The 18,632-nt window shown below is 47.6% G+C and overlaps 1 long non-coding RNA gene across 1 annotated transcript; it reads right to left on the bottom strand.

Annotated features, from left to right (window-relative positions):
• Window positions 1–295: 295 nt before the first annotated feature.
• LOC149127776 (uncharacterized) lies at window positions 296–14,868 on the bottom strand. The gene is made up of 2 exons (XR_016228927.1): window positions 14,737–14,868; window positions 296–826 (listed from the first exon to the last, which is right to left on the bottom strand). It is a non-coding gene; the product is annotated as an uncharacterized LOC149127776 (long non-coding RNA).
• Between the last annotated feature and the right edge of the window lie 3,764 nt (window positions 14,869–18,632).

Genomic DNA, 18,632 nt, shown 5'->3' with positions numbered 1-18,632 from the left:
CTTATATATTTCAAGACTTTGTTTTGAATAAGTGCATGGAGCTGTGATTACTGCCTTAAAGGGAAAGGAAGGACTCAATACAGAAAAGAATTAGCATCACTGGGACAATGCAATGAGGAGAGGCACTCAGGACTCTGGGGTAGGGATAATGGTCTTCACTGCACTGTTAGCCACTGATCCCTAATTATGAGGGCTAGTAACTCAATATCAATAGAGAGAATTACTAACATCCCTGCCTAAATGAGCTATAACATTGTTCCATTGAGCTGAGGCTCCTCAATAATTTCCAAGTTAGTAAGCCTTTAGGATTCTGGTTTATTTTTGTAGACGCTACATGCAACATTTGGAATAAACATTAACTCTATTCCAGGGAAGCTCTTAGGATGGTTATAAAGACTAAGTCTAAATATTGCCATTGTAGCAAACTTGGAATTCTGGTTTCTAACTCACAGAAGTGAGAAAATGTCTACACTGACACAAACACTCGTGCTAGCAAGGAGACACCAGAGACAGCAATACGAGGAGAGAAAAGCGACAGGCTCCATGTGCCAAACCAAGGACCAGCATGCACAGCAACACTTCTAGCCGCAGATCCCTGCAACGGACAACCGATGGCCCAAGTCTATCAAAAAAGTGTCAATTAGAATCTTTATATGTGATTTTACTAAATTAAAACGTCAGAAAAGAAATCTGGGGATTTTTTTTTCTAAAGAGGTTGAAGAAAAATATGTTGCGACTTCTAGAAACTTGCTCTCCAGAAAAAGCTGCCATCGGGATGTGAGCAGTTGAGATCTGCACTGGGATGAAGACGTGTGTGACACAGAACCTGTAAATACAAACTTAGTTAGAAATAGGTCATTGCAGATGGATTCAAGTGAAGATGAGACCTTCCTGATCCTGTGACGGCTGTCCTTATGGAAGAGGAAATTTGCAAGCAGAGGTGAAGGGAACAGGGCCATGTGGAGATGAGACTGGGAGTTCAGTTTTGTCACCAACAGCTAAGGCACCCTGAGAATTGCCAGCAACCACGAAGATGAGGAAGGAGCTCCACTGGAGCCCCCCTGGGATGCCTTGACTTCAGACTTCCAGCTTCCAGGAATGTAAGAGAAGCAATTTCAGGGTTGAAAGCAATCCAGTTAACCTTGGCAGCCCTAGGAGAGCAATACAAGGTCCTACTCTGCCTGGTTCATTCACTCAGATATTTGCTTTGGGAGTACATAGATTTTGCTTGTTGAGTAATGAGCATTTTGCAAAGACCATTTTAAGCACTTCTCATGGACTATCCCACTCCATCCTCTGATAATAAATATTACAGTCAGATGAGAAAGTTTTCAGGCCTTTTTTTTTTTTTTTTTTTTTGACAGGCAGAGTTAGACAGTGAGAGAGAGAGACAGAAAGGTCTTCCTTTTTCTGTTGGTTCACCCCTCAAGTGGCCGCTACGGCCGGCGTGTTGCGACTGGCGCGCTGCACCGATCCGAAGCCAGGAGCCAGGTGCTTTTCCTGGTCTCCCATGCGGGTGCAGGGCTCAAGGACCTGGGCCATCCTCCACTGCACTCCCGGGCCACAGCAGAGAGCTAGACTGGAAGAGGAGCAACTGGGACAGAACCAGCGCCCCAACCGGGACTAGAACCTGGGGTGCCAGCACCGCAGGTAGAGGATTAGCCTAGACCGGCCTTCATGCATTTTGAAGCTCTGTTGTTTTGGCTTAGAAAATGAAGGAGAGGGGCTGGTGCTGTGGCTTAGCTGGTAAAGCCACCACTTGCCACGCCAGCATCCCATATGGACACCAGTTCCAGTCCTTGCTGCTCCACTTCCAAAGCAGTAGAAGATGGCCTAAGTCTGGGCCCCTGCACCAGCATGGGAAACCCAGAAGAAGCTCCTGGCTCCTGGCTTCAGATTGGCCCAGCTCCAGCTATTGTGGCCATTTGGGGACTGAACCAGCAGATGAAAGACCTCTCTCTCTGTCTCTCTCTCTTTCTCTCTGTCTCTCTCTCTCTCTCTCTCTCTGCCTCTCTGCATCTCTGCCTTTCAAATAAATGAATACATCTTTTTAAAAAATGAGGGAGAAAGAAAGAACTTGCTCGAGTTCACTGGGCCAGCGAGTGTTGGAAGAAGAAATTGGATGCAGGCAGGCTGGCCCCAGAATCACGCTCTACTGACCATTCTGCCCATATGACACACTTTGGAGCCCAAGTCATCTAAGCTAGTTGTTTTCACAAAGCAAATGATCCAGATAATTCAATTGCCTCTTCTAGATTCCTGTGGATAATTCAGGCCAAAGGCTAGCACAACAAAATATAGGAAATGTTATGACTCCTTGATAACTCTCTGCCACTTTACCTTCTACTCTGGCAATCTGATGCTTGCTGTCTTTCATGGACCATGCCATACCTCTCATTCGTGGGTGCCTATGAAATAGTTTTTATATTTTTGAAGTAGTTATTACTGTCTCCTGAAATGTTCTCTGGTTTTGGAATGTTTGCAATTGCATCTCATCTCTCAAGTCATAGTTCACATGCCATGGAGGCACATAACAAGAGTGCTTCAAAATTCCTAAAATAGCAAAAACTGAGAGAACTTAAGGGAGACTTGAACAAATCCACAGTTGTAGAATTGACACCTCTCTCTCTCAGCAACAGAGAGTACTGGTAGACAGAAAATCAGCCAGGGGTGAGCAAAGACTAGCAGTTAAGACACCCACATCCCACATCAGAGAACAATGGCTCAAGTCCCTGCCACCCACGTGGAAAGCCCAGATGGAGTTCTAGGCTCCTGTCTTCAGTCTGGCCCGGCCCTGTCCATTGTAGGCATTTGAAGGTAAATCAATCTATCTATCTCTTTCTCTCTGTCTTTCAAATAAATTTATCAAAAAAAAAATTAAAAAGAGAATCAATTTAATTCTTTTTAAGTAAAAATCCTATAACCTTATATCTGAACTGGAAATATCAGTGTGAACTATGATTTTAAAACAAATGTAAAAGGATTCCTGCAAACTACTTTGCAGTTTCACATAAAAATGCATCACAGATGTAACAATAGAACAAAACAAAACCAAAAAATCATAACATTTTACCAAAAAAATGGAGAAAATATTTGGGCTTTAGGACTACACAAGAATTCTTAGATTTAGCATGACTCGCACTGGTGGGTGTTTGTCACAGTGGCTTGGATCACTGCTTAGGACACCTGCATCCCAAGTCACAGTTTCTGGTTCAAGTCCCTCTGGTTCAAGTCCATGTGCATCCTGGGAAGCAGCAGATGATGGCTCAAGTACTTGGGTCCCTGCCATCTACCTAGAAGACTTGAAATTGAGTTCTGGGCTCCTAGCTTTGGCCTGGCACAGCCCTGGCAATTGTGGGCATTTAAGGAGTGAAGCAGCAGATGGAAGATCTCTCTGTGTCTGCCTGCCTGCCTGCCTATCTCTCTGTCTTCCAAATAAAGTGAAAAGAAACATTTTAATCCGGCGCCACAGCTCACTAGGCTAATCCTCTGCATGTGGCGCCCGTACCCCAGGTTCTAGTCCCGGTTGGGGCGCCAGATTCTGTCCCGGTTGCTCCTCTTCCAGTCTAGCTTTCTGCTGTGGCCCGGGACGGCAGTGGAGGATGGCCCAAGTGCTTGGGCCCTGCACCTGCATGGGAGACCAGGAGGAAGCACCTGGTTCCTGGCTTCGGATCGGTGCAGCATGCCAGCCATGGCGGCCATTTGGGGGGGTGAACCAATGGAAGGAAGACCTTTCTTTCTGTCACTCTCTCTCTCACTGTCTAACTCTGCCTGTCAAAAAATAAATAAATAAAATAAACATTTTAAACTAAAAAAAATACAATTCATAAAAGGAAATTTTGATCAACTGTGCCTCATCAAGATTAAAATCTGGGGTGAGCGCTGTGGCATAGCTCGTAAAGCCAACGCCTTTACACCTTGGGCCCCTGCACCCGTGTGGGAGACTCAGAAGAAGCTCCTGGCTCCTGGCTTTGGATCGGCATAGCTCTGGCCTTTGTGGCCAACTGGGGAGTGAACCAGCTGATGGGAGGACCTCTCTCTCTCTCTCCCTCTCCTTCTCTCACTGTGTAACTCTTTCAACCAAACAAATAAATCTAAAACAAAACAAAACAAAAAAAACCACAAGATTCTAATCTTTGCCCAAAAAAAAGGAAAAAAAGAAAAGAGTCAGTGGATAAATTCTCTCTTCCCTCATGTGGGCCCTTTCAAGATACATGGTTTCCTGGCTTCTCCGATGCCTTCCCGTACGACTGAGAGACCAGCTGTGCTCATGCCCCGCTCAGCACTGCTCTCCGATTCCCCCTGCTCCTCGTCTCCTTCCCTCGCTGCCACTGCTCTGGATTGCTCTCCCCCACTAAAATGGCAACACAAACACTCAGTCCTTGGTTCTCTCATTTCAGAAGGGCTGAAATTCTTCTTTTAATTTCTTTTCTTTCATTCTTACTATGTGATATATACAAGTAATATATACTCATGGTAGAAAAATTAGAACATGTAGACAAATATAAAGAGAAAAATGGAAATCATTCATAATCCTATTTATCAAATAATAAAGACTTTGAACGTTTTTTGGAAGCTATCATTTCAGTTTTATTTTTTACAACAAGGGAGTTTATTTTCTAAGAGATTTTTTTTTCCACCAAATCACCAAACTTAGTAAATTCAAACTATCTCTCATGCTTGACAGTAGACCTAGTTGCAGACTTTTATGTGGCCAATTTAAATTTGAAGAATAGACACTCTCAGGGTAAGATTCCTAGTGCATTCTCAGAAATTAATGGAAATTCCCAAAGTGCCTGTGTTGCTTTAAGAATGTTTTCTTCGGTCAATTTTTCTAAACACCCACAAAACCACGTTGTTTCTCTCTTTCTCATAGACAGTGGCACTAATAATAATCTGTCATGATGCTGCTCAGAGAACAATGGGGCATGGGAGGAGACCTGCTGATGCAGTACTATAAATACAAACCAAAGGAAGAACAGTCCTGAAGTTTGTCAAGGGATGCAAGGCAGTTAAAGCGATTATTGCTAAAATAAAGGACATTCACATTAGTTTATTAGAAGCTACATTCGCATTTGGGAGACTGTGATGTAATTACTAAGACCACAGACACTGTTACAGATTGTTTGGCTTTTGGATATTACTTAAATTCTTTGAGTTCCAGTTTTCTCATACAAGACATGAGATTAATAATAGGCGTCCTGCAGAATTGTTCAGTTATTTACAATAGGTGTTTGCTCAGTACCAACTATTCAACAAATATTTGTTCAATGAGCTGTAGTCTCTATGGTACAGTAGTGAGTGATACAGACAAGATCTCAGCCCTCTTGGAGCTCACAATGATAGCTCAGCGAATGGTAATTAACATCATTACTACCGCCACCACCAAAACCATCGTCGTCAGTAAAATTTCTCCCATGTTGACTATGGATTTAAGAGCACTGATTAGCCCAAGGCAGTGCACTTTCTAAATTAAAACATTTTATTTTAGAATAATTAAAAATTCACATGCATTGTAGAGAGAGCTCTTGAACATTTTACAAAGTGCTCCCCAGTGGTAATGTCTTACCAATGTAGACTAGGAGATCACAACAGGATACTAACACTGATAAAATCTACCAATCTGCTCAGATTTTCCCAGTTTTACTCTGGGGCGTGTGTGTATGTGTGTGTGTGCCTAGTTCTAGGCAGTTTTATCACCCGTGTAGGTTCGTGTGTCCACCACTACAGTTAAACACAGTAGATTCATCACCCCCAGAGACTCATCATATTGTCCCTTTATAACTGTATCGACTGCCCAGTGTTTGACAACAACAAATCTGTTCTTCATTTCTCCAATTTTGTCATTTCAGGAACATTATATAAAGATTACTGTTATATAAATAAAAGAATGCTATATAAAGATAGATTAATGCAATGTGTAACTATGGGGGCTGACATTTTTCCCTCAGTGTAAGTCTCCAGAGTTTTATCCAAGTTGTGCTTTCTTACTGTGGAAGACTGTTGCATGATGGATGCAATACAATATGTTTAACCATTCACTTATTGAGGGACTTCCAGGTTGCTGTTAGTGTTTGAATATTATGAATAGAACACTGTGTACAGATTTTGGTTCAAACATAGTTTTCATTTCTCTGACATAAAGTCCCATGAGTGCAGTAACTGGGTCATATGGTAGTTACATGCTTAGATTTACAATAAATTGCCAAACTGTTTTCCAGGGTGGCTGAGCCAATTTACATTTCCACCAGCAATGTACTAGGGATTCAGTTTCTCTGCATCCTTGCTAATGTTTGGTGTTGCCACTATTTTTGATTTTAGCTGTTCTGATAGGGATGTAGCAATGGCACATTGCAGTTTGAATTTGCATTCCTTTGATAGTTAATGGTGTTGAACCTCTTCTCATGCTCTGCTTGCCATATACGTATCCTGTTCAGTGAAATAAATATCTTTTTTTTTTTTTTGACAGGCAGAGTGGACAGTGAGAGACAGAGACAGAGAGAAAGGTCTTCCTTTGCCGTTGGTTCACCCTCCAATGGCCGCCGCGGCTGGCACGCTGCGGCCAGGGCACCACACTGATCCGAAGGCAGGAGCCAGGTGCTTTTTCTGGTCTCCCATGGGGTGCAGGGCCCAAGCACCTGGGCCATCCTCCACTGCACTCCCTGGCCACAGCAGAGAGCTGGCCTGGAAGAGGGGCAACCGGGACAGAATCCGGCGCCCCGACCGGGACTAGAACCCGGTGTGCGGGCGCTGCAGGCGGAGGATTAGCCTAGTAAGCCATGGCGCCAGCCCAATAAATATCTCTTCCTAACTTTTTTCCATTTTCTAATTGGAATTTCTTAACTTTTTTTTCTAAAGGTTTATTTGAAACTCAGAGTTACAGAGAGAGAGAGAGAGAGAGAGAGAGAGTGCTTCCATCATCTGGTTCACTATCCAAATGGCCACATTTGGATATGGGCTGGGCCAGGCTGAAGACAGGAGCCAGGAGCTTCTTCCAGGTCTCCCACATGGGTGCAGGGGCCCAAGCACTTGGGACATCTTTCCCTGCTTTTCCAGGTGCATTAGCAGGGAGCTGGATCAGAAGTGGAGCCCTTAAGGGATGCCGGTGTCACAATCAGCAGCTTAATCTGCTACACTACAACGCCAGCTCCAAACTATTGAATTTTGAGTATTTTTTTAAGATTTTATTTATTTATTTGAGAGGCAGAGTTACAGACAGAGAGCTCTGGGAAAGTGAGAGATAGAGAGAGAGAGAGAGAGAGAGATCTTCTATCCACTGGTTCACTCCCCAAATGGCCACAACAGCTGGAGCTGAGCTGCTCCGAAGCCAGGAGCCAGGAGCTTTTTCCAGGTCTCCAATGTAGGTGCAGAGGCCCACTTGGCACTTGGGCAATCTTCCATTGCTTTTCCCTGTCTGTAACCAGAGAGCTGGATCAGAAGTGGAGCAGCCAGGACATGAACAGCACCCATATGGGATACTGGCATCACAGGAGGAAGTGTAGCCTACTACATCACAGAGCCAGCCCCGAGAATTCTTAATCTACTTTACATACCAGTCCTTGTCAGACTTGCAGTTTGCAAACATTCTCACTCAACCTATAACTTGTTTTTTCTCCTCTTAACAAAGTCTTTGTAGGGGCAAAAGATTTTAATCTTTTTTTTAAGATTTATTTATTTATTAATTTGAAAGTCAGAGTTACACAGAGAAGGAGAGGCAGAAAGAGAGACAGAGAGGTCTTCCATCTGCTTGTCTGCTCCCCAACTGGCTGCAGCGGCCAGAGCTGTGCCGATCCGAAGCCAGGAGCCAGGAGCTTCTTCTGGGTCTCCCATGTGGGTGCAGGGGCCCAAGGACTTGAGCCATCTTCGACTGCTTTCCCAGGCCATAGCAGAGAGCTGGATTGGAAGTGGAGCAGCCAGGACTTGAACCAATGCCCATATGGAATGCTGGCACTTCAGGTGGCGGCTTTACCTGCTTACACCACAGCGCCAGCCCCTCCACTGATTCTTGTCTGCCATCAGCTAAAATCTGTCCCACAAGAAATCAGCTCCTTGTCTCCTTTTTCTTTCTTATTTTTTAAGATTTATTTTATTTATTTGAAAGAATTACAGAGAGAGGCAGAGACAGGGAGAGAGGTCTTCCATCCACTGGTTCACTCTCCAACTGGCTGCAACAGCTGGAGCTGTGCTGATCCAAAGCCAGGAGCCAGGAGCCAGGAGCTTCCCCCTGGTCTCCCATGTGGGTCCAGGGGCCCAAGCACTTGGGCCATCCTCCACTGCTTTCCCAGGCCATATATAGCAGAGAGCTGGATCAGAAGTGGAGCAGCTGGGACTCAAACCAGTGCTCATATGGGATGCCAGCACTTCAGGCCAGGGCTTTAATCCGCTGCACCACAGCACCGGCCCCCCTTGTCTCCTTTTTTGGTGAGGGATCTCCAGGTACCAACCAGGAAGCCACTGTTCCAAGACAGTAGTGGCAGCTTTCCACAGCCCCGCAGCCTCCAGCCTAGCCAGGAGAGGCAGTAAGGAGTGAGTGATAGTGAGTGAGTGAGTGCTGGCCTCAAGTAGTTCCTGGGAGTCCCCTGGCTCCATGGCAGGGGCCAGTAGGAGGTGGTGACTGTGACCAGGATCAGCAGGATCAAGGAGTTGCCCAGCAAGTGGGTAGAGCCTGGTATAGCCCTGCTGGCATCGCAATAGCACCTCCTTCCAACAAATATGGGAGATTCCTCCCTAGACATGAGCGTGATGGACAGACCAGCTCCTCACACAGAGCTCCTAGGGCAGCCACTCTGGGTGTGTGACCGTGATGATGCTTCTTCAGGGCTTCAAAGGAGTAAATAAAGTAGAGTCAGAAGTCCGATGATGCACCTGCCTGGGGCTGATTCCCACTCGCTTACGGGAGTGTGACTTGTTTGCAATAGGGGAATAAAGTTTGTGCTATTGTTTGCTGCAAACAAACAAGAGAACAAACTCTTAGAGGTACCTTCTGGGACACAGAGAGCTCACATCTGGGGAGCAAGGATGCTGTCAGAACCACCCACATGGTTCCTGTCCATGCTCAGCTTCCTACCCCTGGCAACAGATTCAGTGTGGAGGTAACTGTGCAACACACAAACCCATGCACACTCCTGCCCACTCTTCACCTAGTCACAGAAGACCAGAGTCAAGATGCAGGAAATAACATTTTCTCACCAATTAGGATCACGAAGACGCAAACAAAAGAACAACAGGAGAGGAGGGAGAGTAGTTACATCCCTCAGGACCATGGCCCAATACCTACTACAATTGTCCTGGTGATTTAGACTTTTGGCAGGTGACTCAACTCCCATTTGCCATCAATGAAAATGCTATAAGGGTTTTTGCACAAGTTTCCAAAAGGAATTTTGGGCTTACATTTTTCAATGCATAGGATCTTGTACCTTTTCTTGAACCTTCTCACTGGAAAACTCCAAACAGGAACAGAGTTCAGTGCCAGAGACATAAACTAGTCATCACAATCCCCATTCTGGGGATGTTGCTTCTACTTATTCTTTTTTTGTTGTTTTTTTTTTTGTTTGTTTGTTTTTTGTTTTTTGGACAGGCAGAGTGGACAGTGAGAGAGAGAGAGACAGAGAGAAAGGTCTTCCTTTTTGCCGTTGGTTCACCCTCCAATGGCCGCCGCAGCCGGCATGCTGCGCTGATCCGATGGCAGGAGCCAGGTACTTATCCTGGTCTCCCATGGGGTGCAGGGCCCAAGCACCTGGGCCATCCTCCTCTGCACTCCCTGGCCACAGCAGAGAGCTGGCCTGGAAGAGGGGCAACCGGGACAGAATCCGGCGCCCCGACCGGGACTAGAACCCGGTGTGCCGGCGCCGCAAGGCAGAGGATTAGCCTAGTGAGCCGTGGCGCCGGCCCACTTTTACTTATTCTTCATTCTGAGTCGCTGTCATGGCTCACAACAGTGCAAGTTCACCCATGGGACCCATTTACTGGCTCCCTTCCTATTAAATGCTGTTGATGTGGTGTGGATAGGCAGGCATCTGGGTAAGTCTGAGGAGTGGGAACCCTTATAACCTTGCATGTTACCTGTTTATCTGGCAATCAAAGATGCCCCCCTTCCCTGTACTTCAGGGAGATCAAGAAGGAGGAGGAGATGTGGATATTAAGCTCCACATGAAATTGATGGATATATCATAAACATCCCAGATGGCTTCATGCATGCAACAGCACTACCCTCTACCTCATAAAAGAGGCTGGGAATGGGGAGAGTTTTTTCTTTGGCTAGGGATGATGGTTAGAGGTGCTGCACAGGTTTTCTCTCTGCCCCACCCCCATTGCCCTGGGGAAATCCTCTAGTCCACTGGTGACAGGTATTCCTCAGTGTGGGGCAGCCCATGCTGGTGCATGAATGTATGTTTTCTCTCTCCCTGTTAAATAAATCCTATTCCCATTGGTCCACCCATGTAAATTTCTCCACTTAGACTTCTTTGTGAAAGGCAAGAATCCACATTACAGATTAGGATGTAGTGTAGCAGGTAAGGCCACTGCCTGCAGTGCCGGCATCCCATATGGGCACCGGTTCGTGTCATGGTTGCTCCACTTCCAATTCAGCTCTCTGCTATGGCCTGGGAAAGCAGTAGAGGATGGCCCAAGTCCTTGGGCCCCTGCATCTGCATGGGAAACCCGGAAGAGGCTCCTGGCTCCTGGCTTTGGATCAGCACAGCTCTGGCCATTGCAGCCAATTGGGGAGTGAACCAGCAGATGGAAGACCTCTCTCTCTCTCTCTCTCTCTACCTCTCCTTCTCTGTGTGTAACCCTGAATTTCAAATAAATAAATAAATCTTTATTAAAAAAGAGATTAGGATATACCCATGCCCTCAACACTGTGATCTGATATTCTTTTGAAAAATAAGTCAGGCTTTCCTGTCAGATAAAACATGCTTCCTGTAGCAAACACTTCAGAACAGGAAAGTATAATAAAGAAAATTAAAGTCACCTATAATCCAAAATCAGTAGTTTGCTGTATATACTTATGGTTGTTTTCCCTAGGGTATTTGCGTGTGTGGTGCCTGTTTTGGCTTTGATATGGGGAAGCCAGGTGAGACAGAAATTGGTGAGCTGGGATTTTTGCCAGCCCTGCATTGTAACTTTAGCCCCTCACCTATCAATTTGATATGCCCACCTTCCCAGGATGCACTTGTGTCTCATTTGGGACAGGGAGGATGAGAGCAGTGAAAGCCACACAGAAGTTAAGCTTGGAGGCTCCTTGGTGTTTTGTGTGTTGTTCGGTTCTGTGAGGGTGAGCACAGAACCCCCTCCTACGCCCCTTTCCTTGTCCTTGGTCTAAGTGACCCCAGGTTAGGCACACACCGCCCAGAAGCCTATGTCCCTTCTCGGCTCCTCCTTTTACTTTCAGTTCACACGGCGAATTCACATAAGGGACTGATCATCCCAGAATTTGGAACCAGGTCATCTTCCCTCACTGAGAGAGGTGACGCTCCGGAGACACCGTGTGGGCATACGGCCTTGACCTAACGAACCAAGGAAGTCCCCCACTAAGCACAGGACATACTTACGCTCTGATACACCACTGTCTGTTCGCCTAAGGTAGGGAACCCCCTGCAGAATGCCATCAGCTGCTGAGGTGCTAGGAATTTGCTTTGTTATGGCAGCAGTGCTGTGCGTGTCTTTCCTTTGGCTAGAGTTGGTGCGGAGCACCGCTCTTAAACACTCAAGCATGGGAAAGATACCCCCCTCTCAGAATCTCACGTAGATTACCAAACATAGTGAATCTGTGAGTGATAAGAGCCTGACACTCCAGGCGTCTGCCTCACAGACAACAGTTGATGACTCAGGAAGAGAGCTCCCGACAGTGAAAATGACAATGTAGCAAACAATGTAGCAATGCCTAGTCAGCCACCCCCCAAATACCCTTGGGATGAACTTAGATTACCTCCAGGCAATAACCCACACGAGGGCATCCCATTTGCACCCAGTGAGGATCCCCACATTTGTGGCTGTCCTCAGGAACCCCAGGCTCTCAGGGCAGCCGCTAGACCCCCATCCCACCCACATGTTTGCGTTTAATGTCAAAGTGGCTGCAGAATTCAGGCCCTGGATTCCAACATCCGTAGAAAGGCTTCTGCTAACCAAGAGTTGAGGATATGCTGGTGTCTTTCCAGAGAATGCAGGACAGCCCATTTGGGTACCAGCCAGAAACATCAAGCCTGCAACTGACAGCCAACCAGAACCAGCTGAACAAGACTGAGAATCCGCCTTATTAGCAGCCACACCTGCCCTATCATCCTACCCTGAGAAACTGTCCATAGCCACATCCGCTACTGCTTTATACCCCACTAGCTCTGCTCAGCCACTCAAAGAGCCCACAGCCTGTGTGCTGTCATGCCATTCCTGATTAGCACTGTTCCTCATTCCTACCCCCATCTGAGTAAGCACTCCTATGGTCTCCCGTTTTGAGCACTGGTTAGTCAATGACGGGTAAGATCCCCTGGGGGACAACCTAAGAGAGGCACAGCCACGTATGGAGACCACATGGAAATGGGGTCAACAATGGTATGGCCAAGAATCATGCCTCTCGTTGCTCAAAAATAAACAAAAAGGAGGCAATGCGGTGGAACGAGAAATGTGGTGGAATGAGAAGGCCATGCCAAGATGGCCGCTGGCAAGCGAGTGTCAGTTACTCAGGAGTGGCTTCAGAAACCCCCTGGGAAACCACCTGGCAACAGGCTGTGATTGGTTAGGGCATAAACAGCCCCGTGACCGGATTGGCTGCCTTGGCTATTTAAGCCGCTGTACCAACTGAAATAAACGAATCTGCGGGCTGCTCGCCTCTGGCCCACTTTCACCCAACTCACGGGGTCTGTGTGGTGATTCCGTGCCTCTTGCCCCCACCACACTCCTCCTCTCAGAACGAATCCACAGCAACAGGAGGCACTATTAAAAACCCTTTGCTTTGGGGCCAGCGTAGTGGGTTAAAGCCCCAGCCTGCAGTGCCAGCATCCCATATAGGCGCTGGTTCAAGTCCCAGCTGCTCCTCTTCCGATCCAGCTCTCTGCTATGGCCTGGGAAAGCAAAGATGGCCCAAGCCCTTGGGCCCCTGCACCCATGTGGGAGACCTGGAAGAAGCTCCTGGCATTAGCTTCGGATCAGCTCAGCTCTGGTTGTTGCCGTCATTTGGGGGGGGGGGGTGAACCAGCAGAATGGAGGACCCCTCTCTGGCTCTACCTCTCTCTGTAACTCTTTCAAATAAATAAAATAATTCTAAAAAAATAAAAACAAAAAAACCCTTTGCTTCAGGCATGCTGACACCACTCTTTGCTCCATAAGGCACCACCGCTCACCTCATAAGAGAGACTGATAATGAGGGAGGGGCCCTCTCTTGCCCTTGACAACCCTTCTCAGGCTTTCTCTGCCTCGTTCTCATAGGCCACTCTGGCGCTCCCACACTGGGTATCTCTCCATGTTAATATATATTCACTCTGTCTATTCAAAACAAGGGGGGAGGGACTGACACAGTGGCAGGTAAAGCCACTGCCTGCAGTGCCAGCATCCCATATGGGTTCTGGTTCGAGTCCCAGCTGCTCCACTTCTGATCCAGCTCTTAGCTATGGCCTGGGATAGCAGTAGAAGATTTGGCCCAAGTCTTTGGGCCCCTGCACCCGTGTGGGAGACCAGGAAGAAGCTCCTGGCTCCTGGCTTCGGTTCCGCCCAGTTCCAGCCATTTAGGCCAATTGGGGAGTGATCCAGCGGATGGAGGACTTCTCTCTCTCTGTAACACTCACTTTCAAATAAATAAATAAATCATTTTTTAAAGAAAAAGAAAATAAAAAACTCTGCTTTCACTTGTTCACTGCATATGGATGCCTCTACTTCGAATTCTTAGCTGGGGGGGACCGGAACTTGTAATAAAGATGAAGACGCCTAGAGGTTTGTCTTACAAAATGCGACCCGATCATAAATTCTGTTACGCACTTGCTTTTCCTTCAGCAATACACAGTGGCCATTTCCCTGGTTATTAAATATCTGTGACCAGGCCTGGGCCAGCATCGCCCCCCAAAAAAATGACTCCCAAGGGGAAAGGGTCCTGCTTACACAGGGGATTTATCTCCCTAGCCAGACCCAGCGATCTGCTGTCTGCCAACCCAAACAGAACAGGAGGAAGGCAGGCCTGGCTGGGAAGCACCTGACCTCGACGGACGGGCCACTCGCCCTGCCTCCTGGTGGGGACATGTCGCAGGCACCCGGGTTTGCTGGAGGCCACGCAAGGCACTCGCGGGGCTCAGCCCTGGCGCTCTCCTCTGCAAGGCGGGGGTCTGCCCTTAAGTGGGCTTCGAGGTGAGGCGCACAGAGGAGTGAGTGGAGGCTGTTAGGGAAGCGGGCCGAGGGACCAGCGCAGACAGAAGCACCACCGCGTGGCCCGGTCACGGCGAGCCACGCAAACCCTCTTCCTCGCGAAAGGCCAGGCAGCTGGAGCGCCGCGTCACTTCCGGTGCGCCGGTAGCAACCTGTGCGCCGTCTGCGCTGGGCTCTAGGCGTGAGGGGCTGGGGCAGACGGTGGCTATGCGTGGTGGCGAGAAGCCGCCGCCCAGGCCGAGTCCCAGGGACGGGCGGCCGCGGGTCCCGGCCTCGCCTCACGTCCCCCGCGGCGGGCGCCCTCAACAAGGGCAGCTTGCGGCGGGTTTTATTTTTTTCCAGCCCAGCACCAGAAAACCTTTTGGTTCGTCACAGTTGGGCTCCTACCTTGAAACATAAAGGCTCATTGTCCCGAAGTCGCCCAGCTAGTCTGACCGCTTTGGAAATTTCGTTACGCTCCCGCGACCAGGCTCGGCGGGGGGCTGGACGGCGCCCAGGAGGCGACGCGGGCGGAGCTTGCCCCGAGCGCGGGAAAGCGAGACGCTGGGGAGGGGCTCGCTTGCTCGCCCGCCCTGGCACGCTCCGAGCTGACGACCCCTCGGAGGACAGTGAATAATTAACACGGATGGTAAAACATGGCCGGAGTCGGTGTGTGCTGTTGGTGCAGTGATCGCCTGTGGTCAAATAAATGACATAAAATACAGTGATTGAACAGGATTCAGTCTTCCTTCCCGGTCGGTCTTAGGCACTTTCTCTAGGTGGTCAGTTGGGATATCCATGCATTAATACTAAGTGCACGGTTGATAAAGGTTTGTGTTTGCGGGCGCTGCTTTGGTCTTATGAGACAAGAGCCCTCGTGAATTTTAGTTTTCGAAGCAGGAGCTTTGAAACAGGAGCGCATAGGTCTAAATTTGGAGGAAGTCTTACACAGTAGTTAGCAAAGATGCCACAAATCCATCACACCATCATGGGAAGCCTCCAGCTTTTTCGTTTATATTGCTGTTCCTAAAGAATAGCAGAGGGCTGGTATCGTGGCTTAGCAGGTTAAGCAGCTGCCTGCCATACGGGTATCCCATCTGGCCGCTGATTCCAGTCCCAGCTGCTCCACTTCCCATCCAGCTCCCTGCGAATGGCCTAGGAAAGCAGCGGAGGGTGGCCCAAGAGCTTGGACTTCCGCCACCCACTTGGGAGACCCCAGATTAAGTTCCTGACTCCTAGTTTAGACCTGTGGCCATTTGGGGAGTGAATCACTGGATGGAGATCTCTGTAACTCTGCTTTTCAAACCAACAAATTGAAAAAAAAAAAAAAAAGTCGGGGGGGGGGAGGAGAGACTAAAAATTAAAGGTCTCAACATTAGGAATAGCAAAGGCACTGACTCTACTCTGAAAATTAGAAAACAAAGATTTTTCTTTCCTGTGGAATACATATTTTGAAGTGATTGCATAGACAGTGGTTGGAGCCCCAGCTGGGCTCTGAGAGCCCCCCGGCTATATATAGTCCAGGTTTTTGTCTTCCTGCATGTAGGAATACAACTGAAGCCCAACACAGAGATGAGCAGAAAAACAGGATTTATTGAAAAGCAAAAGGATAGTACACACTCGGGCATGGATGCAGGCACCCTCAGAGATGGAACTGGTCCCACCCAGGCTGGGTCTTTTATAGGATAAGGGCTAGTGAGTACTCATGGCAGGCCCTGATTGAATGTAGACACTCAGTGTTTGGGGTGGGACTGCCGGGAAAGTGGTGATCTCCAGTTATGTGTCGCAGTGTCTGGTGCAGGATGGAAAGTGAGGCTTCGCTGCATGGTGGAGAGGGTGTGCCTCCAGCCATGCTGAATCAGCAGGCAAGGTGATGGGGATTGGGTGTTGGCAGCCCTTAGCTCACTAGCCACCTGCCTACCAATATGGTTAATAGATGATGAAAAAAGGTTACTATACAGAATTCTAGACAATAAATGCAGCATAGCAGTTTAAAAATTACATTTTGCAATTTCTAATTAAATAACTGATTCAGACAATTGCCACTGTTGGATAATGTTTTAACAGAACCTTGTAATGAAGGGATTAGGCTGTCATCCTTAGCATCATTTAAAGTGAGACAACCAGATTATTATGTGTGCTGATAAGAAGCATAATATATATCACTAGTGAGATATTCTAAAAAATACAGCACAGAGGGAGGGAAGAAAGAAGGAGGACAGATGGGAGGGAGGGAGAAAGAATTGGATCTGCACAAGCTGTTAACTCCAGGTCCGTTGGAAATACAGGATACAGAGAAGAGTTACATCAACACCCTGGGAAGCAATTAGTCAAAGCCAGAATGTGGGATACTTTACAAGGCAACCGAGTCCATTTCTTCAACAAGTCAGTGATGAGGGATAAAAAGAGGAAAGGCACTGTGCTACATTCAGTGAAATTTAAAGACTTGAGACAAAATTAATTGTAATGATGACCTTGTTTGGATCCAAACGTCAGCTGTAAAAAGACTGCTTAGCTAATCAGCGACATTGGATACATGCGGTCTATTAGATAGTTTTAAGGAATTATTAGATATAATAATGCACTGTGCCTTTAAAAGGCCTTTTAGTAAGTGAAAAAATTTAAGAGGGAGATGGAAATGGCAAAGTATTCATGGATGAAACAGCATATAAGCATGGAAGTTTGTTATGGTCTCTACTTTTGAGCATGTTTGGATATTTTCAAAATAAAAAAACGAAATAAAGGATGGCGGCCGGTGCTGCAGCTCAATAGGCTAATCCTCCACCTAGCGGCGCCAGCACACTGGGTTCTAGTCCCGGTCGGGGCGCCGGATTCTGTCCCAGTTGCCCCTCTTCCAGGCCAGCTCTCTGCTGTGGCCCGGGAAGGCAGTGGAGGATGGCCCAAGTGCTTGGGCCCTGCACCCCATTGGAGACCAGGAGAAGCACTTGGCTCCTGCCTTCGGATCAGCGTGGTACGCTGGCCGCAGCGCACCAGCCGTGGCGGCCATTGGAGGGTGAACCAACGGCAAAAGGAAGACCTTTCTCTCTGTCTCTCTCTCTCTCACTATCCACTCTGTTTGTCAAAAAAAAAAAAAAAAAAAAAAAAAAAAAAAAAAAAGAAATAAAGGATGGCAATCAGAAGTAGAGAAAACACTGTAGATGTAGTCTACCTGATGGTCAGTAATACTTCTGATAAAAAAGTTACCAGCTATCTGATTTTATTTAAGATCTATTTATTTTTAAAAAGGCAGAATAGAAAAGGAGAGACACAGATCTTCCATCTGCTGTTTCACTCCCAGATGGCCACAACAGGCAGAGCTGGGCCAGGCCAAAGTCAGGAGCCAGGAACTTCTTCCAGATCTCTCATGTGGGTGCAGGGGCCCAAGCACTTGGACCATCTTCCACTGGTTTCTCAGGCACATTAGCAGGGTGCTGAATGGGAAGTGGAGCAGCTGGGACTTGGACTGGCACCCATATGCCTCTATACCACAAAGCCAGCCCCAACTATCTGATTTTTTACAAAAGCTATCATGGAATTCCTCTCATCCAGTATTTAAATAATTCAATATTTCATCTTGAATAGAGAGCTTCTTATTTTTTCCTGGTAAATTTGCATGTAGAATTCTGTCCTCTGTTGAGAAAATGGTTGCTGAATTATCATCCAAGATCAAATATTTTTAAAGTATAATTCTTCAACTCAATGAGTGCTGATGTGGCCCTCAAACTTGTGCCATACTTTAAACTTCAAAGACATAAATTAATGGTACTCAGAGGGTGAAAGCTCAGAGGTCACTGGGTGCAGTCATCAGTTCTCACAAGAAGGGTTGTTACAGGCCGGCAACACAGCTCAGTAGGCTAATCCTCCGCCTGCGGCACTGGCACCCCAGGTTCTAGTCCCAGTTGGGGCGCTGGATTCTGTCCCGATTGCTCCTCTTCCAGGCCAGCTCTCTGCTGTGGCCCGGGGAGTGCAATGGAGGTGGCCCAAGTGCTTGGGCCCTGCACCCGCATGGGAAACCAGGAGGAAGCACCTGGCTCCTGGCTTCAGATCTGTGCAGCGCGCAGGCCGTAGTGCCACTTGGGGGTGAACCAACGGAAAAAGGAAGACCTTTCTCTCTGTCTCTCTTTCTCACTGTCTAACTCTGCCTGTCAAAACAAAAACAAAAAAACAAAAGAAGGGTTGTTATAAAAGCCTGAGTTTGGGCCCAGCCCCCAACTCTGCTTCCTGGCTCACCATGCGATCCTTCCTCTGCACCTGCTTCACCACTGCCCTCCTCTAGGCCAATGCAATAGGACCACCTGATCTTG

The sequence above is a fragment of the Oryctolagus cuniculus genome, chromosome 2 (genome assembly GCF_051225735.1).
Source record: "Oryctolagus cuniculus isolate XC-2025 breed Fujian yellow rabbit chromosome 2, ASM5122573v1, whole genome shotgun sequence".
NCBI classification, from domain to species: Eukaryota; Metazoa; Chordata; class Mammalia; order Lagomorpha; family Leporidae; genus Oryctolagus; species Oryctolagus cuniculus.
Note: the sequence above shows the minus strand (reverse complement) of the source record. Positions and strands in the feature narration are given on the sequence as shown.